Genomic DNA, 25,510 nt, shown 5'->3' on the forward strand with positions numbered 1-25,510 from the left:
GCTGATCAAGAATGTCTACGAACTTCTTGAACTGAACTTCATCATTTTGCTTCTCCAATCTTTGTGGGAAGGGTGGGGGAGGTCTAGCTTCCTTAGCTGTAGGAATAGAATTTTCTTTTACCTTGGCATCAGAATCTGGTACCTTGGCAGAATCCTCCTCATTGTCCTTCTCAGAAACTCTATCATCTTGTAATTCAGCTTCAGTAGTGGGATTAGAATCATCATGTTGTGGCCCACTATCCTTGACTTGTCGATTGATTTGTGTTCCACTCCTAAGAGTTAACACATTGCAATGTTCTTTTCCAGGCCCTTTAGTGACTTCAGTATCACTTGGCAAACGTCCTTGCTGACACTCTTGCAATGCCGTAGCAATCTGACCAACTTGACCTTCCAAAGCTCTCAGAGACGAGCTGTGGCTTTGAAGTAAGGCGCCTTGACTATGAAGTAAAGCTCCTTGATTCTTAATTGAAGTAGAATGGTCTTGCAGCATTGTCTTCGTAGTAGATATGAATTCTTGAATTGTAGCTTCTAAGGAACTTATACTCGCTGAAGATGAAGCTCCTTTTTTAGCATTATGCCATGGCATAGCATTTTGGTAACCTTGAGGCTCATTGTGATTCTGCTGCCTAGTAGGTTGATTAGCATTGTGGGCTCCTTGATTTCCCCATGAAAAATTAGGATGCTGACGCCATCTAGCATTATAAGTGTTTGAGTAAGGATTGTTGCTGCCTCGATTGTAATTGCCTACAAAGTTGATGGACTCATGGTTGGTTGGGCATTCGCTCTCGTGATGATTGCCTTGGCATAACAGACATGCCAGACTAGTTGTTTTCACTTCCTTCACATCAGTGGAACATTGTAAGTTCTTCAACATATTAGTAATAGCGGAGAGTTGAGCGGACACCAAATCTTTAGCTTCTAACTCGAATGCTCCAGGTGCTCTCCTCCCACTCCCAAGTCTTGAGGAAGGAAATTGATAATCATTGTTAGCAATTCTGTCCAAGATAGCAAACGCCTCCGTAGGTGATTTATCCAGCAATGTCCCATTTGCTGAGGCATCCAGTAACATCCTCGTGGGTGCATTGACTCCATTATAGAACATGACTACTTGAGTCCAATCATGAAAACCATGATTTGAACACTTTCTAAGCAAACTCTTGTAACGATCCCAACACTCATACATGGATTCGTCGTCGCCCTGGCGTAAAGATGATATTTCATTCCTTAGCTGTGTATTCATATTCAATGGGTTGTACCTCAATAAGAAGCTCTTGCAAAGATCGGCCCATGATTCCATCGAACCGGCTAGTACACCACTCAACCAAGCCCTTTCTCGGTCACGCAATGAATACGAAAAAAGCTTTAATTTCAGAAAATCCTCATGCACTCCTTCTTGGCGGAAAGAATCACAAACTTCCAGAAAATTACGAATGTGCTGCCTGGCATCTTCAGTTGGCATACCCCCAAACTGCCCAATGGAATTCAACATGTTGAACAAGACTGGTTTCAGCTCGAAATGTGCAGCTTGAATTTCGGGTGCCACAATCCCAGGATTCAGATCATCCAGCATCGGATTTAAATGATCTCGAATAACACGAGGCCTGATAGCAGGTTCAGCATTGTTTAATGCCGCGACATTCTATTTTTCGTCATCTAGACCAATGCCTTGGTTTCCAATCTGATACATATTTCCTTGAGCACGTCTTCTTCTTCTAAAGAGTCTTTCAATCTCAGGTTCTATTGGTTCCAAAGGCTCTTCAGAATTTCTTCTAGGCATACACTAAATAAACCTGAAAAATAAAACAAAAATATCAAGTAAACTATACAAAAAAATAAAAAATACAAAACAAAATAAAATGCTCTGGCAAAACTAAATAACTTCAGGCTGCCAATCCCCGGCAACGGCGCCAAAAACTTGTTGCGTGTTATGAGTACTATAAAATATACGTAAATAATGTGCAAGTATACACAATCGCTCAAGTAATATAATGATGAGTGAGTATCGTCTCCACTGGGATTGGGTGAAATCACAAAAGTCTAACCAAAGCAATGCAATATTCTATCTAAGTATAGTTAGTCTTGATATATACAAATGTCACGGCAATGGATATGTGTAAGCTGGTGGATGCGGATTGATGGTGTGATGGTGTAGCAAATGGAAATGCAGTGGCAATGATGGATGTTTAATGTTGAGTATGGTGAAATGTTGAGGCAATGAGAAATGGTAAAAACAGTAAATAAAAAGATAAATAAAATAAGAAGAAAATAATCCTCACGTGACAAGCTTCCAATGAAATGAATGGTAAGGATTGGTCTAAGGTTGCTAAACTTATTTCTCAAGTATATTTAAGCTAACTGGTCTTTAGTTACTCGACAGGGCTTTCCTAAAGTGTTCAAAAGAACCTAACATAATAGGATGCCAAGGCATCTGCTCTCACTCAACGATGTTGGACAGCCTACCCTATTGATAAAGACATCCTTTTTAGTCGTTGAAATCCTATCCTAGTCTCTTCCGAGATCTAAGGGATTAAGTTATAATATTCCTAGGCCGGTTCAAAGCCCCTTGAAAATATCATAACCCATTGCTTATGAGGATCTTATCTTGCGTTTCTTCCGAATACTTACAAGTATTTTTAGCTTAGGATTCTTCCGAATACCTATCCTTCATCTAAGAGATGGACATTTCCATGCCTCTTACAAGCCTAGATGGTGAAGCATTCATAAGCAAAGCAAATAAAGAACCAAAATAAACTTAAATATACTATTGAAAATAAAGTTCAAACAACCATTCAACCAACCACCACCAAATAAGTTAGTTCATGGTAGGGTTCGAAATATCCAAACACAAAGTCATGAAAATATTCGTTCCAACAACCCACAAAATAATATAAAAATAGCAGCAAAAAGGGAAGTGAGAAGAAGCCTTCGACGCGCCACCGGAGGTCTCCTCTCGGCCACCACGAACCACCTAGCTCGCTAGCTCCTTTCGGCGCCTAGCTTGCCACTCCTTGGAGCTTTATCAATGGAGGAATATTCCAAGGAAAAATAAAGGAAAAAAAGAAAATAAAAATCTGATTTTTCTGCTCTATGCGTGTGCTCACCCTCCTCTCCTCTCTCTCTCCTATGAGGTGTCATATATAATAAATAAAATATCTAGGGGTAATGATGAGTTTGTTGGGTGAAAAATACCCCTCATACCCCTAGAATCACATTTTGTGCATGAATCTTATCCTCCAAGTGGCAGTGGTCCATTGGTAGCTCTGGCAGGCGGTTACAACAGTCCTCCACGTGTAGGGACAGCTGTCCAGTGCCAGCTGTCCTGATGCAGAAATATCTTTTTGTCTTTTTTTGCGCTAGAAATGCCAAGGCATTTCAATCTGCTCTAGCAACGTGTGATGCCGCGGCATTACTTCCCAAAGAATCCTTTTTCTTGCTATTCCCTGCACACCATAGACAAACTGCACCTTTCCCTCAAATAGCATCATTAAGAAATAAAATAGCACAACCACCACAAATGCAACTATATGCAACTATATGATCCTAAAATGACTAAAATGAGCTTTTAAACAAACAATAACTTAAGTGAAAAAGGCTTTAAAAGTAGCCTTTTTAGGAAGTTAACAGTGGTCGTTTCCACCACGTTAGAGCTACTCGGGCCTAACTGTGCAAGTGTCAACCACAACATCTTCATCACCAACATCCTCATCGGATTGCTTCTGTATGGTCTGCTTGCGGCATTGGTGCACGACTCCAATGCCGAAAGCAGTAGCCCGAGGGAAAACTTATTGGAAGAATCAATGATGTGCATAGGCAGGGACTGCTATATGCAGACATTCATAGGTGCGGCTGCATTTCCCTCTTTGGACTAATCTACAGTTTCCTGCTCTTCTTGAGAACCCGACCTGCTTACGACAACTATGGAAGGAACAACAGTCGGTACGTATATTCGAGATAAAAAAAATGAAGAGTTCGGATTCCTCATCCCTCTATTTTTCCTCTAACGAGATCTCATATTTGTAATGCACTTGAAAGGGTACATGTATTCCCAACAAAATTCAGAAAACCAGAGGTGACATTCAATCATATATACAAGTTTGCTATATGCAGAGTGTATTAGACATATTCAAACCAGGAAGCACGAATAATTTGTAAAATATTATTATTATCTAGTGATTGTAAATTTATTAAATTTCGAATTTGAACATAAAATTGTCAAAAAAATTCAAGATTTCTCCAATACATTTGCTTTTCCTCCTACTATTTTGATTTGTTTAACCCATTACAAAAATAAGATTTTCTTATGAACCGGGTTGGTTCTAGTGGTAAGTAACTTGATTTCACTTAAGCATCTCAAGTTCGAGTCTTTACGTATGTAAAAAAATTTCGTTGGAATACTCACCCACCTATGTTGATCATGAAATGATGAAAATATTCTTAAATATATACCACAAATTAACGAGACCTTTGTGTGATTTAAGTTAATTTTTAAAATTTTATTACTAAACATTAGGTATGATTTTGAAAACAATTAAAATTTTAGATATTAAAATAGATCAAAATTGATAGTTTAGATATTAAATACGTAGTTTACCCAATAAAAAACAAGAATTAGATAACCAATTAAACAATTATAAACCGATAGTTATGCATGAGGAAAGCTTTCGTTTGGTGTTGCGGCGTGTCTTTGATGTGTTTGCCACTCTGGTATGTCTTGTTCATCTCTGCTTTCTTCGGTGTTTTCGGATATGGTCTTCAATGGCTCCTCGTTAAACAGCTCATTGCCTTGCTTTATTTCCTCGTAAGTTTTCTCGGTTTTTTACTTAATAAACTAGTGAACCTCAGTGCTCCACATCGAACCATACATAGCCACCAAGTTCATGACTTTCTTTTTATTAGTGTCTGTCGACCAAGTCAGCAACCTTTCATTCTAAGGGTCTAACCTACCTTTCTTGCAGTGGGGGGGCAAGTAACGACTCATCTCCATTACTTGATATTAATATCTGATATCTATCTGTTAATTGTTTAGCTTGCTCACTTATGTAAATCTAGTTTTGTGGCAGGTATTTCTTCTGTGCTTGGTAGCTGGTTGTAGCATATGTTGGTTCAACATAGTTTGCTATGTTTTATGTGAAGATACTATTTTTTATCCATATTATTATTATTATTATTATTATTAATATTATTATTATCATTATTAATATTATTATTATTATTATTATTATTTTTATTTTTATTATTATTATTATTATTTTATTATTAATATATTAAATACATATAAATTACAAACCAATTACAATTCAACCGGCCCAGTTACAAACCAACTGAAACCGGTCCAAATCCAACCAGAAACCCTAAATATTTGGGTTTCCAGTTAGGGTTTCCTAACCCTAATCATCCTCAGCCGCCTCATCACAACCGTTGGATCTGGCACGATCCAACGGTCCACACGGTTCCAGAGAGGAACCCTAGGGTTTGATACCCTATGGCCACGCGGCGCCGCCCCAGCTTCCACGCGGTTGCCGACAGTCTTCTCGCCGCCTCCGCCGCTGCCACGTCCCAACCGAAGACTCCAGAAGATAAAATGGCAGCCGTCCACGCCATGACTACTCGGTGAGTCACCACTGGTAGTCCGGTGACTCACCGAAACTCACTCTTCGGACCGGTCCGACGGCCACAACGGTGGTGGCTATAAAAGCCACCACCCCACCTGAGAAAAAAAAAAGAGACAGAGACAGAGACAGAGACAGAGACAGAACCGAAAAAAAAAACAGAGAAAAGAAAAAATAAACTAATACCAACGATCTCAGTAGCAGCAAAGAACCAGAAGGAAAAAAAAAAAAAGAAAAAGGAAGAAGAGACTTACCGAGGAAGCTCCGACTACCAGATCTCACCGGAACCTTCGAAACAACGAAGGTACTTTTGTAGATTTGCTCCGATTGGGAGCCTTTTAGGAAGAAATAACACCGGAAACGTCCTTAGGACGGTCCGATCTATATATTAGTGTAAAGAAAAATTTTTCCGGCCACCGCATCCGGTGGCCGGCGGTGATGGTCACGGCGGCAGACGGTTGCCGTCCGGTGACCGGCTTCCCTCCGGTGAGGGAAGCTAGAGAGAAGGCAGAGAGTTTTAAAACTCTCTCTGCTAGAGAGAGAAAAAAAAAAGAAATGAAATGGCTGGCCCTTCGGGCCAGCCGGTTTGGACCATTTATAGTCCTTCCCGAACGACGTCGTTTCGGGAAGGACTATACGCGTAATTATGAAATAGTTAAACCCCGTCCGCAGTCCTCCGGATTTGTAAAATTTACATTTTAGTCACTAAATTAAATTTATAATATTCTTAATTTGGTCTTCGAATTTTAATTTCTTTTATTTTAGTCCTTCATATTAAAATAATATATTTAGGATAAATTACAGATTTGATCCATTAATTTCCATAAATAATTTTTAAATCCCTAGTTTATATTTTTAATTTATTTTATTATAAAATTCGAATTTTAGATAATTTTATTTTAGTCACTAAATCATTAAATCAGAAAATAACATATTTGATCCCTATAATTTTGATTAATTACGAATTAGACTTTTAATTTTATTTTTACTGTAATTTAGTCATTTATTTTATATGTTTTCTTTTATTTTATTGTTTTTAAATATATTGTTTTAATAGTATTTTTATTTTTATGAATAAATATTTTTATATATTCATAAATATATATATAATGGTAATTTTTAAATATTCATCTTAATAAATCGAAGAAAAGGACAGTCTTAATACAACTGGATGTCCTATTCTGATATTTTAAAATTAAAAATTAAATAATATTATTTATCAATATCAAAGAAAAAGAGCTGTCTTAAGGCACCTAGAAGTTCTTTTTGGATATTTTAAATAAATAAATATTTTATATATATATTTTGAAAATAATAGAATTAAATATATTTTTGAATTTTTAAATTTTAATAATAGAGACAATTTATAATTGCAAAGTACCAATTTTGGGCGTTGTAGGGGTGCTAATCCTTCCCTAAACGTAACCGACCACGAATCCCTTTTTATTACTAAAAAGAACGAATTTTTGGTTATAAACGCAGATCAGTTTAATTTTTTTAATTGATGTTTTCTTAAAACTCTTTTAAAAGATATTTTTTAGGTATTCGACCTACCTAACCCAAAAGGCCGATGGCGACTCTTAAATTATTTTCAAAATTATTTATTCACATCAATTTTCTCGCCCAATTTAATATTTCGTGCCCGGACGAAAACCGGTTACGACAGCTTGGCGACTCTGCTGGGGACTGGTCAAACTTTTAAAAATTTAATTATAAATTGTCTATATTAACTAAAAATTAAAAATTCATATATTTAATTTTTAATTCTTTCTTTTCAAATTTTTTATGTATTTATTATTTTTATAATATTTATATGTTTTATTTGCAAGTATTTTATTTTATTAGTTATTTTGTCAGAGGTATGAACATTTCTCCTCACACACAACACTTGCATTGCATAACATAAAGCTCTATAATTGAGTTGTCCCTTTTAAGTGGGAGTGAAAGCAACGTCTTCGTGAGAATTTATTCTCCGTGTCAGACCTAGCAAGTAACTTTCGGGGTTCATATGCTCTATGTCTTCGTGAGAATTTATTCTCCGTGTCAGGCATAGAGAAATGTATCCCCTCGAATTGAACTCGATTCACTTTAGTCTGTAATGGACTAGGATTGAGGGTTAGCAACCCAAGGGGGCACTAACAAGGACAATTCGGGTACCTTTACTCCTAGATCTGAAACCCTGCATATAAAAAACCTTAGAAACTCTTCCAATCAGAAGTCATGCCGAAATTTTGTCCAAAATAGGTGTACACACAGGAGAAATGAATTATGTCTTTCCTGTTAATTTATTTTACATGTTTATTTAAATTATTTAGAAAAGCATGTTTAAATTAAATAAATGTTATTATTAAATTTTTTATGTAAACTAATTTATTTTCTTTTTGTGTGTTCTTTATTTTTCTGTTTGCATTGCATCATACAGGATAAAAGACATTGATCCTTGTGTTAATTGTCTCATTGGAAAGCCTTCATCTATGGATAAAAAGTGTTCAAGTCAAGTAATTCTAAACTCAGAAGTAAGACAGTGGGCTGAAGATTTACAAAGACAAGAAGGAGACAGTCTGCAGGATGATTATGTATCTGACTTGGCCAGTTATGCTTCAGTTTCACTAAAAAGAAATGATATGCAAGATTTGCGAAGCATTTGGGAAAGCTGGGATTCAAACAAAAAATTGCAGTTTTATCAGACTTACGGAGACATCCCATATTTGCTCTATGTTGAAGTTGATGATGAATTACTTAGAGCCCTAGTTCAATTCTGGAATCCAGGGTACAATTGCTTCACTTTCAATAAGGAAGACTTGGTCCCTACTATTGAAGAATATACAACTTTGTTACATCTTGAAGGTGCTTTGGAGAATCGAATATATTCAAAGTCAATTAAAACTCAACCCTTTCGAGTTAAATTAGCAAAGATTGCCGGGGTACGAGAAGAATGGGTAGCATCCCGTACAAAACAAAAAGGCGAAAGCGAAGGCATTGCTTGGACCAACATCAAAGAACTTATTCAGAGTCATCCAGATATTAAAGTACGATTCGATCTATTTGCTCTGGGTATATATGGTATGGTCATATTCCCAAAAGTATTGGGATATATTGAAGCTGCAGTGGTAGACTTGTTTGAACAACTACCGAAGAAGATTAATCCTGTTTCTGCCATCCTAGCAGAGACCTTCAGATCATTAAATGCTTGCAGAAGGTTAGGAGGTGGACGATTCTCAGGGTGTACTCAGTTGTTATATGTTTGGATCCGTAGTCATTTCTGGAGAACAGAAAAGGTTTCATACCGAAGCTTTAATACGGATTATTTACCATTAAAGGAATTTCTGGAGAAGGAATGGCCGAAAGAAATTAAGAAAGATATGTGGATTAATGCCTTTCGAAATCTGCAAAGCAATGACGTTGTTTGGCGAGCCCCGTGGCAAATACAAAGGGAATTCATTTACAGATGTGGGGATTACAATTGGATAATGCTGCTTGGATTATGGGGAGGAATTGGATATGCACCACTTCTGGTTATAAGACAGTATGAAGGTCGTCAATTTGTACCTATCACTACTGGATTACAGTCATCTGAGTTCGCATTCCACAGCAAAAATTATAAAAGAAATATCATGGAAGCCGTTACAGCTTGGAAAACAATTTTTTGCATCCGAGCTAAAGCAGCAAAAGAAATGTTAACTCCTGATTATGAAGAATGGAGATCTGTCAGGAAAAACGAAAATATTCCTCTACCAGATCAAAATGAGGATATTTCTATGGAAGATCGCATTAAGGTGGTTCCATCAGAGATTGAAATCTTGAAAGCTGAGTTTGAAGCAGAAAGAGATGGCTGGTCGAAAGAGTTAGAGCAAATGAGACAAGATAAAGCTATGTTAGGGGTTGACATTGACTTTCATTCATCACAATGTGCAATGTTGAGAAGAGATAAAGAAAAAGGTGAGGATGAGTACAGAGCCTTACAGAAAGATTATCAGGAGTTATATAAATCCCGAAAAGCATCAGGACCTAGCCAATCGACGGTACAGATGACCAGAGAATTGAACATTGAGAAAAGACGAGTTGAAGATCTAAAAGGAAAGAATAGCCGTCTACTCAAAAGCCTGGAAAAAGGAAAGCAAAAAATGGAAGATTTTGAGGTCGATAGAAGAGAGCGAATTATAAAACACAAGGCTGAACACCGTGAGATCATGAATGAAATGCAAAGAGAAAGGGATCGAGCCAAAGATTTAGAAGAGATGAAGAATGACATCTTTGATAAATTTGAAGGCGAGAAAAATATTATGTTCAAGGGATTTGAATCTGAAATGAACCAGTTGATTGCTGAACTTGAAGTCAGAGGCCAAAAGATGGAAGAATCCAATGTTGAAAAAGAAAAATGGGAGCTAGAAAGAAAAAATTTCAACACCAGACTTGAGGTAGAGCAGGAGGTGGCTAGCAATTGGATGCAAAGATGCAGAAACAAAGATGTTCAAATCCAGAAACTTAATCAAAGAACGCAAGAAGCACGAACAAAACTTGAAGAGGATTTGGATCAGTCTAGAAACAAAAACTCAGAGTTTAATGCTTACATTTTGCAACTTGAGGAATCATTGTTTCAAGAAAAGGTTCGTCTAGGACCTAATGATCTCAAAGAAAGTAATGAGGAAAATGCTTCACTGCGAAGACGCATTAGAGATCTTGAAAAAATTCTGCACAATTGCCAAGTCAGAATCACTGAGTTAGAGCAAACTCTTGAAGGAACAACTGAACGATGGCAAAAGTCAACTGAGTTCTATGTCGAAAGAAGTGAAGAAAGAAGCAATATGGTGTTCGAGGCCATGGTACAAATGAGCGAAGTTGCCAGATATGTTGGGGAACTAGCTGTTGAAGCCAAAATAATTGAGCATCAAGTTGATCCAGTTTCTAGATGTGGAAAGAAGGTGTCATGGTAAATGAAAGAAATTATAGAGCTTAATAGGAAAGCTACGCCTTATCTGTAGTTATGAACTATTATAAAGAAACTTTTGTATGCCGATGAAAGTTGTTCTATGACAGTTAACTTTTTGGGATCAATGTTTTTACATACATGCATTTTGCATACATTCATCATTCATTTCACAATTTTCGCTATGAATTATTATTTACTAAGTTAAAATTCATTAATTAAAATTTAAAAAAATAATATTAAGAGATTTTTCAATCGCAGTTACTCTGGCCAAAAGAGAAATACTACATCACTACGGTACTAGACAAGCTACTAAGAGAATTATGGAGGATAAAATACAGCGTATTGAGGAACAGCATCATAAAGAACAAGAAGAAATGAGAATGAAGTTGGAAAAAATTGAAGCCAATATTGCAAATTCACAAGACAGTATGATGAAGAAGATCGAGGACATGTTTAAAAGGCAGGCTATCAGTGGAAAAATGCATGAAAATCCTGTATCTTTCGACCAAGAACCCATATATCCTCTAGGTTTTTCACCAGAACCAATTTATCACTCTGGTATTACCCCTATACAAATCAATGCTCGTACATCTGCATTACAAGAAGCTAAACCACATGAAGATCAACAAGTGGATCCCGCATCTTCAAGCAAAAATCCGCTTATATCAGATGTGAAAGTAGGGGATCTTAATACTGATCAGTTGATCCCAGATTTGAATGAGCTAAATGAGAAACAAAAAGTAAATGAAGAACTGACCAGACAGATCAAGAGCTTAGAAGAGCGAATGAAATCCGTGGAAATAACTGAATCATTCTATGGATTTGATGCTAGTGAGTTGAGTTTGGTTCCAGACCTAATCCTCCCTATCAAGTTCAAAGCTCCCGAATTTGATAAATATAATGGTACTACATGCCCTTCATCCCACATCACTATGTTTTGTCGAAGAATGGCAGGATATGTAAAGGACGAGAAATTGTTAATTCACTGCTTTCAGGATAGTTTGACAGGACCGGCTTTAAAATGGTATACTCAATTGACCAAAGCCAACATTAGATCTTGGAAAGATTTGGCTAAAGCATTTCTAGAGCAGTACCGCCATGTGACAGACATGATCCCTGATAGATGGACTCTTCAAAACTTGGAGAAAAAGAATAATGAAACATTCAGACAGTATGCTCAGAGATGGCGTGACACTGCAGCCCAAGTTCAACCACCTTTGTCAGAAAAAGAGGCCACAGTAATGTTTGTCCATACATTGAAGGCCCCTTATTTAAACCATTTAATGGGGAATGCAACAAGAAATTTTGCAGATTTGGTCATTTCTGGAGAATTAATTGAAAATGTCTTGAAAAGTGGCAAGATTGAATCAAATGATGGGTCTAGTTCCAAAAGACCTACGTACCGGAAAAAGGAGAATGAAGTCAACAATGCAAATTCTTACAGCAAGGATTCATCGAAAAGTGTTACAATAACCCAGCCAAGGGTTAAGAAAGAGGAAACAAACACTAATCGAGCAGAGTCCAGAGGATCTCGAAAAGAAAACGAAAGGTTGTCTTTTACACCTTTACCAGTACCATATGCAGAGATCTATGATTCGCTGTTAAAAGCAGATGTTATACGGCCCTACCCTTTGGTTCCCATGCAACCACCATTCCCTCCTTGGTATGATACAAAGGCACACTGTGTTTACCATGAAGGAATTACGGGTCATTCCATTGAAAACTGTTTAGCATTCAAAAGGGTGGTTCAAAATTTGATCAACACTGGGAAGTTGGAATTCAATACACCATCCGCATCAAGTCATCCATTGCCAAATCATGGAGATAAAAACGTGAATGCAATTCAGGAAGAGAATAGAAAGAAAGCAAAGACTGACATTTCTGAAATTAAATCTCCGTTTGTTTGGATATTCCAACAACTTTCTTTAGCCGGTATAATTCCACAACAATTCAGGCCAAAGCAGAATGAAGGCAAGAATTATTGTGAATATCATCAGGAGAAAGGGCATAAAATTCAACTATGTCCTGAGTTTAGAGATTTGGTGCAAAAATTGATGAACAACAGAGAAATAGAATTCTTTGAAGAAGAACCCGGGAAAAAAGAAGATGATGTTTGCTCATCAGAGGATTCTAAATCAAATCAAAGAATAAATGATTCTGTGATCATTAATGTGAAATCATCCACGGTGATTCCTGCACCAATAAGGCCAAAAGTTGTTATTTCCACTCCTCTACCATTTCCATATAAAGATACCCGTAGGGTACCTTGGAATTATACTACCAATGTTTCAATGGTAGGAGGACCTGATTCTCTAGATAAAACAGAAGAGAAAATACAAAATTTGAGTACTACATCGACGTCTGAAGCAGTGGGCGAGGTCGGTTTCTTTACAAGAAGTGGGAGATGTTACTCTCCCGAAACATCCAATGCTTCAGAACAAGTGAAAGCAAAAGGAAAAGCTGTGGCAATACCTCAGAAGGTATTTGAAGATGAATCCCTTCCAGCATTCAATGAGCCTGTGACAGAAAAACAAGCTCAAGAATTTTTGAAATTCCTAAAACATAGTGAGTATAGTGTGGTTGAACAACTACACAAACAACAAGCGAGAATTTCTATTATTGATCTATTGATGAATTCAGAAGCGCATAGGAATGCTTTGATGAAAATTCTCAATCAAACATTTATCCCCGAAGATATATCCCTCAATAAACTTGACAGAATTGTGGGACATATAGCCGCTGACAATTACATAACATTCACAGATGATGAAATACCGGAAGGCGGAATGGGGTCAGTAAGAGCTTTAAACATCACGACACACTGTCATGGTCATGTATTGCCAGGAGTATTGATTGACAATGGATCTGCTCTCAACTTGATGCCTCTAGTTACACTTCAAAGAATGCCTCTGGATCAATCACACATGAAGAGTTATCAGAATGTGGTACGAGCATTTGATGGTACTCAAAAAGAAGTGCTTGGGAAAATGGAAATACCGTTGTTAATTGGCCCAGTCGTGTACAATATTGATTTTGTGGTGATGGACATCCACCCCACATATAATTGTCTCTTAGGGAGGCCATGGATTCACTCAGCAGGAGCCGTTCCTTCTTCATTACATCAGAAATTGAAATTTGTTGTTGATGGACAACTAATATGCGTCAATACTGAGGAAGAAATCATTGCGTCTGTAACAAGCGATGTTCCATATATCGACACCAATGATGAGGCTCTTGAATGCTCTTTTCGAGCTCTTGAATTTGTAAATGCAACCTTTATTGCAGAAGGAAGCAAAATTCCATATCCCAGACTGTCTGATTGTACCAAGATGACGGTACAACAAACTTTAGGCATCGGAGCTAAAGCTGGAAGAGGTCTAGGAAAGAATCTTCAAGGGATTTCAGTTCCTATCAGTATACAGATAAAAAAAGACCGTTTTGGGCTAGGGTTTAAGCCCAATCTTCAGCAAAAGAACAAAGAGATTAAAAGAAGATGTGAAGACAGAAAGGCAAAATTGAAAGGAGGAGAAATCCTTTGGAAACACATGTCTTTCCCACAGTTGAAAACCATATTCAGATCAGGGGGAACAATTAATGTGGAACAGCAGCTTGTTGAAGCTTTTAAAGAAGAAAAGATGACAAAAGATCAAGACATAGTTGAAGAAGCTATGAATGGATTATTTATCAACATGATCACGAAGGACAACAAAAATGGCAAATACTTGGATAGGATTCGACCATGTCTTCCTGGAGAAACACTCACCAATTGGACCACTGAAGATCTTCCTATAGTTTTTAATATTAATGCAGAGTAATATTCAGAACTAATCTTTATGTTTAGCTCAAAAATATGAAAACTTTTTGGTATCTTGTAAAATAAATTATGTTAAATATAAGAAATTTTCTTTAAAATTTTCAGATGGCAATCATTCTTTACATTTTCTTACATTTTTACATTTCATAAATTTACTATATTCTTTCGTAAATATGTTCCGATTTAAATTTGCAGGTGTCACAGTGTTAATAGCATGTTTATTCCTAGATCAATGGTTGTGAAGATGAACTGGAATGTGATATTCCTACTGAACTATTAAGATTGGTAGAAAAAGAGGACAAACAAATTCTACCACACAAAGAAGAGGTTGAAACTGTGAATTTGGGAACAGATAAAGAAATAAAAGAGGTGAAAATTGGCACTACTCTGACAATCCAGATAAAGCAAGAATTGATAAATCTCCTTCAAGAGTTCAAAGATATCTTTGCATGGTCTTATCAAGATATGCCCGGTTTGAGCACAGATATAGTGATACACAAGCTTCCAATCAATCCGGAATATAAACCAATCCAACAAAAGCTTAGAAGAATGAGGCCAGAAATGTTGTTGCAAATCAAAGAAGAAGTGATGAAACAAATCAATGCAGGTTTCCTACAGGCATCTAAATACCCAGAATGGGTAGCCAATATTGTTCCCGTACCTAAGAAAAATGGAAAAGTTCGAATGTGCGTGGATTATAGAGATCTCAACAAAGCTAGTCCGAAAGATAGTTTTCCCTTACCCCACATAGACACATTGGTGGACAATACTGCAGGGCATGCATGGTTTTCATTTATGGATGGCTTTTCAGGATATAATCAGATAAAAATGAATCCTGAAGACATGGAGAAAACAACATTTATAACCATGTGGGGCACATTCTGTTATAAAGTGATGCCATTTGGATTGAAAAATGCAGGGGCAACATATCAAAGAGCCATGGTAACTTTGTTTCATGACATGATGCACAAAGAGATTGAAGTATATGTAGATGACATGATTTCCAAATCCAGAACGGAAGAAGAACATATTCAAAATCTGAGGAAGCTTTTCCAGAGATTGAGGAAGTATCAATTAAAGCTTAACCCTGCTAAATGCACTTTTGGGGTAATTTCTGGGAAACTTTTGGGATTTGTAGTCAGCAAAAAAGGAATTGAGATTGATCCAGATAAAGTAAAAGCAATTCAAGATCTTCCACCACCCAATACAAAAAAAGAAGTTCGAGGCTTTTTGGGAAGATTAAATTATATATCTCGGTTCATTTCTCAATTAACTGACAAATGTGATCCAGTGTTCAAATTACTTCGAAAGAACAATCCTGAAGTCTGGAATGAAGAATGTCAGGAAACTTTGGATATTATTAAGAAATATTTATCCAATGCCCCAATTTTAGTATCACCAATACCTGATAGACCATTAATTCTCTACTTGACGGTCTTCGAAAATTCGATGGGATTTGTACTAGGACAGCATGATGAATCAGGAAGGAAAGAAAAAGCTATTTATTATCTGAGCAAGAAATTTACTGATTGTGAAGTTCGATATCCACCAATACAAAAATTATGTTGTGCTTTGGTGTGGACTACTCGAAGACTCAGACAATATATGTTATACCATACTACTTGGTTGATATCAAAACTTGATCCTTTGAAATTCTTAATGGAATCACCAGCTTTGACAGGCAGAATGGCTAGATGGCAGATGTTATTATCTGAGTTTGATATTGTATATGTCAACCAAAAAGCAATAAAAGGAAGTGTCATAGCTGATTTTTTGGCCAGTCGTGTCTCAAATGATTATCAGCCTTTGAATTTTAATTTTCCCGATGAAGATCTGTTATGCATATCCATGAATGAAGAAGTCAAAACAAATGATGCATTTGCAACTTGGAAGCTTTATTTTGACGGAGCATCTAATGCTTTGGGACGAGGAATCGGGGCAGTGTTAATTTCTCCAGAAAATGTTTATTATCCCTTTACAAGTAGACTGGAGTTCTTTTGCACCAATAACATGGCGGAATATGAAGCTTGTGTCATGGGATTGAAAGCAGCTATCGAAAGAAAAATCAAATTTCTCAAGATATATGGAGATTCATCGTTAGTGGTGTATCAATTGCGAGGAGAGTGGGAAACAAAAGATCCCAAATTGTTGGAATACCGAAATTTTACCCTCGAATTAGTGAAAGAATTTGAGAAAGTTACATTCAATTATCTCCCTCGGGAAGAAAATCAAATGGCAGATGCTTTGGCTACATTAGCTGCTATGTTTCAGGCAAATAAGAAAGTTGATATGATGCCAATCAAAATGCAAGTGTATGAAATTCCTGCACATTGTTATAGTGTGGAAGAAGAGGTAGATGGTAAACCATGGTATCATGATATCCTGCAATATATCAAAAATCAAAGTTATCCACCAAATGCATCAGAAATTGATAAAAGAACTTTGAGAAGAATGGCTGCTGGATATTTTCTTGATGGAGAGATTATGTATAGAAGAAGCAGTGATCAAATGCTGTTGAGATGTTTAAATACCAGTGAAGCTCGAAACGTCATTGAAGAAGTACATAGTGGAATATGTGGAACACATGCAAATGGTCTTTCCATGGCCAGAAAAATAATGAGATATGGATACTATTGGGCTACCATGCACACAGATTGCATTGATTATGCAAGGAAATGTCATAAATGCCAGATATATGCAGACAAGATTCATGTACCCCCATCTCCTTTACATGTAATGACAGCACCCTGGCCATTTTCTATGTGGGGAATAGATGTCATTGGTGCAATCACACCAAAAGCATCGAATGGACATTGCTTCATTCTTGTGGCAATTGATTATTTTACCAAATGGGTTGAAGCTGCTTCATATGTCAATATTAAGAGGTCCACAGTTTGTAAATTCATAAAGAAAGAGATAATTTGCCAGTATGGTCTACCAGAAAGGATCATTACAGATAATGCTCTGAACCTGAACAACAAATGATGACCGAACTTTGTACACAGTTCAAGATCAAACATGCAAACTCAGTGGCATATCGTCCAAAGATGAATGGGGCAGTTGAAGCAGCAAATAAGAACATCAGGAGAATCATTACAAAGACTACTGAAACCTACAAAGATTGGCACGAGAAGTTACCTTTTGCTCTATATGCATACCGAACTACTGTTCGAACATCTACTGGGGCAACGCCTTTTTCTTTAGTCTACGGGATGGAAGCAGTCTTACCAATTGAAGTTGAGATTCCATCGCTCCGAATATTGAGAGAAATAAAATTGGATGAATCTGAATGGATCCAAGCTAGAGTTGATCAATTGAACCTTATTGAGGAGAAAAGATTGAAAGCTATTTGCCATGGACAGATGTATCAGAAACGGATGATGAAGTCTCATGATAAGAAAGTACATCCAAGAGAATTCCAAGAGGGTGATCTAGTATTAAAAAAGATCTTGCCTATACATAAAGATTTCCGTGGGAAATGGATGCCTAATTGGGAAGGACCATACGTTGTGAAAAAGGCCTTTTCCGGAGGAGCGTTGATCTTGGCAGAAATGGATGGAAAAATTCTGAGAAATCCAATAAACTCGGATTCTGTCAAGAAATATTATGCTTGAAGAAAAGAAAGAAGAAGAGAAAAAGAAAAAGAAAGAAAAAAAAAGGAAAAGAAAAAAAAGAAAGAAAAAAAATAATAATAATAGAAAAAGAAAAGGGTCAAGGTGAAAACCCGCAAAGGGCATCTTGTAACCAAAGGAAGGATTTGAGTTGAAAACCTGAAAAGGCGGCTCAAACGCAGTTTGATATTAGGCATCTGGCAATTGAATCCTCTTAAGATTTTGACAGTTTGGGAGAAACTTCACATCTACAAGCATTTTGACAACGTTTGAAATCTTCCAGACAAAAGTTTACATCATTACTCTAAATTGTGTCAACTTGATTAATTTAGAAATACTTATGCTTGTAATTTGTTGAGACATTTGAATTTTTATTCTTATGCTTGCCATAACTTTGAATACAATTATATCTATTTCAAGTTCAATTTATTTGAGATTCAATTTATTTTTGGAAATTCAATTTATTCTTTTCTATTGAATTAACATAATTTTGAAATAAATTAAAGATTTCTGAATATCACTTTATGTTAATACTTTTAAATACATGGAATACAAAATAAGCAAATCATCACCATTTTGAACAATAAGGGTGTTATGCTAGATATAACCAACAACAAGGTCGAATTTGACAAATCTACTCATCAATTGCTCCAACCGATCACCATTCAGTTCTTGCACATTTGTTTGAAAAGATATACTAAGACAATAAAAGGCAACCTTTGTAGCATTGATTCCAACAAAAAGAAACAAGACATTGATATCACTGGGAAACATGTTTCTATACAGATCCTTGTATATGGTTTTTAAGGAAACCTAGAAACATTTTCACCTCATCAGGTTCAAGTGGAGTAACTTTATTCCTTCCAACCCATACTAGATTCCATTTTCAGTACTCATCAAGAACATACTTCTGAATACTCGAAGGTGGCTTATTGTCATAGCTTCAAGAGCCTTACAGATTCTTTCTGTCAATCTGGAACTTCTTGTACATGTTTGTAAGCAGTTCAATTTTGTTCTTGGATCCTATGAAGACTATCATTTCTTTGTCAAGGGAAAAGTATCAGCACATGGAGGAAGCAGAATAAGAGAAACTCTGTTCTTAATTGGCAGATTATGAATATAGCCTATTTTCAGTATGACAGCAGGAAAATGCTTCGAATCTACAAATTCTGGCTTTACATCGAATAAGTACTGTGATATCCCAGTCCAAACATTAAATGGAACAACTGAATGTGCTTATAGCATCTTCTGGAAGTGTTCTTTGAGTTATCTGATCTGATTAGACAGAATAGCATCTTCTGGAAGTGTTCTTTGAGTTATCTGATTAGACAGAATAGCATCTTCTGGAAGTGTTCTTTGAGTTATTTGATCTGAAGAAGTGTATCAGCAGCCTTAGTCATTTGAGCAGCATATAAAATTTGCCAATTCTGCAATTAATGAATTTGGACCACACATCTCTACCTGACTATTGAAGTTTCAGCCTTTGAGAATCCCATTTTTGTCAAGTATAACAGTTTATTCTCCTCATCAGAATCAGAATTCAAGATTTCTCGGTATTAGAAGAACTATCGATATCTGTGAAATCATCCTGAAAGGTTACTTCATAATCAGATGAGTTGCTATCAGAATCAACATGTTGCCTGAATGCAAGCTTTTCAAGAGCATATACTATTGAGTTTTATTCTCAAGAGGTTCTGTGACATTATATCTACATCTGCATTTGTCAAAGATGATAGATTCTTTGATTCGAAGAAGACAGATATATTGGGTTTTTATAATTGAAGAAATACTCAATTCACCAATCTGAAATCAAATAATTTAACATTCATGCATCATATTTTAGGTGTTTACAAAAATAGATGCATTTTCATTCATTTTTATTCTTGTTAAATTGTTAACAGAAATTTCAAAGATTTTAGCAAAGATTTCAAATCCACTTGATGGATCATTCTTTTCCAGAGAAAGTTCATAATGAGAAGAACTCATCTGAAGAAGGAAGAGGAAGTTCATAATGAGAAGAACTTGTTCAACCTTTTGCTTGAATTCATCACTTGATGGATCATTCTTTTCCAGAGAAAGTTCATAATGAGAAGAACTCATCTGAAGAAGGAAGAGGAAGTTCATGATGAGAAGAACTTGTTCAACCTTTTGCTTGAATTCATCACTTGATGGATCATTCTTTTCCAGAGAAAGTTCATAATGAGAAGAACTCATCTGAAGAAGGAAGAAGAAGTTCATAATGAGAAGAACTTGTTCAACCTTTTGCTTGAATTCATCAAATTGATGGATCATCATTTCCAGAGGAAGAGTTCATAATGAGAAGAACTCGTCATCTGAAGAAGGAAGAAGAAGTTTATAATGAGAAGAACTTGTTCAACCTTTTGCTTGAATTCATCAAATTGATGGATCATCATTTCCAGAGGAAGAGTTCATAATGAGAAGAACTCGTCATCTGAAGAAGGAAGAAGAAGTTCATAATGAGAAGAACTTGTTCAACCTTTTGCTTGAATTCATCACTTGATGGATCATCATTTCCAGAGAAAGAGTTCATAATGAGAAGAACTCGTCATCTGAAGAAGGAAGAAGAAGTTCATAATGAGAAGAACTTGTTCAATCTTTTGCTTAAATTCATCATTTGATGGAACATCATCCCCAGCAGAAAGTTCGTAATGAGAAGAACTCATCTGGAGAAAAAGAAGAATTTATTCAATATCTCCAAAATGATCAAAGTAAAGTCAAATGGATAAAAAATTTTATTATCTTTTCATCTTTGCCCTATTCTTGTTAACACAAGAATGAGCAAAGAGGGGCAGCTGAAGATACTATTTTTTATCCATATTATTATTATTATTATTATTAATATTATTATTATCATTATTAATATTATTATTATTATTATTATTATTATTTTTATTTTTATTATTATTATTATTTTATTATTAAATATATTAAATACATATAAATTACAAACCAATTACAATTCAACCGGCCCAGTTACAAACCAACTGAAACCGGTCCAAATCCAACCAGAAACCCTAAATATTTGGGTTTCCAGTTAGGGTTTCCTAACCCTAATCATCCTCAGCCGCCTCATCACAACCGTTGGATCTGGCACGATCCAACGGTCCACACGGTTCCAGAGAGGAACCCTAGGGTTTGATACCCTATGGCCACGCGGCGCCGCCCCAGCTTCCACGCGGCTGCCGACAGTCTTCTCGCCGCCTCCGCCGCTGCCACGTCCCAACCGAAGACTCCAGAAGATAAAATGGCAGCCGTCCACGCCATGACTACTCGGTGAGTCACCACTGGTAGTCCGGTGACTCACCGAAACTCACTCTTCGGACCGGTCCGACGGCCACAACGGTGGTGGCTATAAAAGCCACCACCCCACCTGCGAAAAAAAAAAGAGACAGAGACAGAGACAGAGACAGAGACAGAACCGAAAAAAAAAAACAGAGAAAAGAAAAAATAAACTAATACCAACGATCTCAGTAGCAGCAAAGAACCAGAAGGAAAAAAAGAAAAAAGAAAAAGGAAGAAGAGACTTACCGAGGAAGCTCCGACTACCAGATCTCACCGGAACCTTCGAAACAACGAAGGTACTTTTGTAGATTTGCTCCGATTGGGAGCCTTTTAGGAAGAAATAACACCGGAACCGTCCTTAGGACGGTCCGATCTATATATTAGTGTAAAGAAAAATTTTTCCGGCCACCGGATGCGGTGGCCGGCGGTGATGGTCACGGCGGCAGACGGTTGCCGTCCGGTGACCGGCTTCCCTCCGGTGAGGGAAGCTAGAGAGAAGGCAGAGAGTTTTAAAACTCTCTCTGCTAGAGAGAGAAAAAAAAAAAAGAAATGAAATGGCTGGCCCTTCGGGCCAGCCGGTTTGGACCATTTATAGTCCTTCCCGAACGACGTCGTTTCGGGAAGGACTATACGCGTAATTATGAAATAGTTAAACCCCGTCCGCAGTCCTCCGGATTTGTAAAATTTACATTTTAGTCACTAAATTAAATTTATAATATTCTTAATTTGGTCTTCGAATTTTAATTTCTTTTATTTTAGTCCTTCATATTAAAATAATATATTTAGGATAAATTACAGATTTGATCCATTAATTTCCATAAATAATTTTTAAATCCCTAGTTTATATTTTTAATTTATTTTATTATAAAATTTGAATTTTAGATAATTTTATTTTAGTCACTAAATCATTAAATCAGAAAATAACATATTTGATCCCTATAATTTTGATTAATTACGAATTAGACTTTTAATTTTATTTTTACTGTAATTTAGTCATTTATTTTATATGTTTTCTTTTATTTTATTGTTTTTAAATATATTGTTTTAATAGTATTTTTTTTTTATGAATAAATATTTTATATATTCATAAATATATATAATGGTAATTTTTAAATATTCATCTTAATAAATCGAAGAAAAGGACAGTCTTAATACAACTGGATGTCCTATTCTGATATTTTAAAATTAAAAATTAAATAATATTATTTATCAATATCAAAGAAAAAGAGCTGTCTTAAGGCACCTAGAAGTTCTTTTTGGATATTTTTAAATAAATAAATATTTTATATATATAATTTTGAAAATAATAGAATTAAATATATTTTTGAATTTTTAAATTTTAATAATAGAGACAATTTATAATTGCAAAGTACCAATTTTGGGCGTTGTAGGGGTGCTAATCCTTCCCTAAACGTAACCGACCACGAATCCCTTTTTATTACTAAAAAGAACGAATTTTTGGTTATAAACGCAGATCAGTTTAATTTTTTTAATTGATGTTTTCTTAAAACTCTTTTAAAAGATATTTTTTAGGTATTCGACCTACCTAACCCAAAAGGCCGATGGCGACTCTTAAATTATTTTCAAAATTATTTATTCACATCAATTTTCTCGCCCAATTTAATATTTCGTGCCCGGACGAAAACCGGTTACGACATTATGCATCAGAAATTTTCCAATCAACAGGGCACTAGCTTTGTCCCTCACCATCAGTTTCAATGGCCTACGTGCTGCACTTTGTACTCTAATAGCCAATGCGATAAACCCCAATGATGACACCCTCTATCTCCTCTTAAAAGCACTCGTACCTTTTTTTGCTTCAAGCCTAGCCGTTGTACCCATTGTCTGCCAACCGCCTTCGGAGCTACAGTCAATAGGCGTTAATAGTTGGGACTCTTTCGTTTTTGTTATTCTCAATTGTTTAGCTGTTTTCACTGGCTTATATCTTCTCCTTTTGAATTCACTTTCATCTAAGGCGTCAAGGGCACGTGTCCTCCTGGTGGGTGCCTTAGTCCTTTTGCTCCTACCTTTGTGTTTTTCGAGCATTGTTTGTGGTAGAAACTGGGCTTGTCATACCTCTCATACTGCCTTTTCTCTAGACAAATCCACGTTCAGCTTGGTTGATCCTGAAGACCTTGATCAGCTCCACATGGAAGGGTGTTTTGGAATGATAATAGAGAAAGGCAGGCTAAAAGTGCTAGGTGAAGAACACACTGCAACATTGCTTTCAGCCAGATTGCCAGTCGGATTTCTGGCTATATTATGTGGATTATTTCTGTGGTGGGACATAGGGCTGGTTTACAGTAATAATCTAGGCCAGATTACCGAATCACTCGGATACTACTCCCGGATTAGTATCCTCGTGACTCTTTACTCTCCTTTCTCATTCTTCGGTCGCTTGCTTTCAGCCACCCCGGAGTTCCTGCGTGAGTATGTATTTACTGCGAAATAGTATTAATTCTGTTTACAGGCTTGCTTCAGCACCCTTAGCAGTGGTACATCCATTTGCATGGACAGTATTAAATTTATGTAGTAATCGAATATATACATTTTAAGAACTCCAAAGGAAGCAATTGTGTACCAAAACAGCTTTGTAATCGAGTAATGAATTCTGATGTAAAAGCTTTAGGGTCCCATGATTCCATGTTGGCTTTGACAAAAGAAATGATGAAAGCTTAAATGTTTTCTCAATGCAGCAAGGTGTGTTTTGCAAGGACTGGGTGGCTAGCAGTTGCACTAGTGCCATCCCAAATAGTCTTCCTTTTACTCGCTGCATTAGGTAGTGAGGCAGCACTGCATGCTGCCACGACCATGAGCAGATTAAGCTCCGGGTTTGTATTCTCGGTGGCCGTTTCCATCACGTCAGAGCTATTCGGTCCTAACAGTGTGAGTGTCAACCACAACATCCTCATCACCAACATCCCCATCGGATCGCCACTGTATGGTCTGCTTGTGACATGGGTGTACAACTCCAAAGCCGAAAGCAGTAGCCTCAAGGAAAACATGTTGGAGGAAGCAATGGTGTGCATGGGAAGCGATTGCTATCTGCAGTCATTCATATGGTGGGGCTGCGTTTCCCTCTTTGGACTAATCTCTAGTCTCCTTCTTTTCTTGAGAACCCGACCTGCTTACGACGACTACGAAAGGAACTACAGTTGAGCATAATTTTCATAGGCTATGTTACTCGGACTTGGACATGAGTATCGGTATGTACATTTGAGATAAAAAATAAGGAGTTCGGATTCCTCGTCCCTCTGATTATCCTGTAACATGATCTTATAATTGTAATGCACTTGAAAGGGTACAAGTATTCCCAACAATATTGAGAAAACCAGAGGTGACATTGAATCATATATACATGTAGTTTGCTATATGCAGACTGTATTAGCCCTCATTTAAACCAGGCAGGACAAATAATTTTTAAGATATTATTATTATGCAGTGATTATTAATTTATAAAAAATTTGAATTTGAAAATAAAATTTTCAAAATTGTTTTTTAAAGATTTTTCCAATACATTTGCTTCCCCCTACTATTTCGACCTGTTTAACTCATTACAAAATTAAGATTTTCAAACCAACTGGATTGGTTATAGTGATAAATAGTTCGATATCGCTTAAATAAAGTCTTAGGTTTGAGTTTTTGTGTATGCAAGAAAATTTCGTCGGAATACTCACCTATCAAAATTAGGTGTGGGACGCGAGTCAATCTAGATTTCTCAAGGCGAAACCTTATAACCGAGACGGAAATAAAAAAAAAACAAGATTTTCCTAAGACAAATAAATAATTCCAAATACGAATTGCATGTCTCCATGAAGGTCAAAACTAACTTTTCAAGTAAAAACCTAAACACTTTCTTTCTTTCCATCTCATTTCATACCCGTTGAAGGTTCTTTCCATCTCATTTCATACCCGTTGAAGGTACCTAGAACTTTATGATATGACATTTTTTGAAATGATTTAACATGTAGATTGTGAAATGTAAAAAAATTCTTAAACATATACCACGAATTAACGACATCTTTGTGCGATTTAAGTTTATTTTTAAAATTTTATTACTATATGAATTTTCGTTGTGAGAATTCCATGAGAAATTTCCGCTGTTACAACTTGCCAGGAAGAAAATTTTATCATATCTCGTGAACAACTATACTCACACTTAATAAAAACTCAGAATCAAAATTTGCATTCCAAAATCATCATTTTCTAAAGAGATTAGTTAAAATATTAGAGATTTTAAAAT

The 25,510-nt window shown here is 36.3% G+C and overlaps 1 pseudogene; it reads left to right on the forward strand.

The window, feature by feature from the left end:
- Window positions 1-4,648: 4,648 nt before the first annotated feature.
- On the forward strand, window positions 4,649-24,426 carry LOC120208232 (annotated as a pseudogene).
- Window positions 24,427-25,510: the final 1,084 nt, after the last annotated feature.

Source organism: Hibiscus syriacus, unplaced genomic scaffold (genome assembly GCF_006381635.1).
Source record: "Hibiscus syriacus cultivar Baekdansim isolate YM2019G1 unplaced genomic scaffold, ASM638163v2 tig00016066_pilon, whole genome shotgun sequence".
Taxonomy (NCBI): Eukaryota; Viridiplantae; Streptophyta; class Magnoliopsida; order Malvales; family Malvaceae; genus Hibiscus; species Hibiscus syriacus.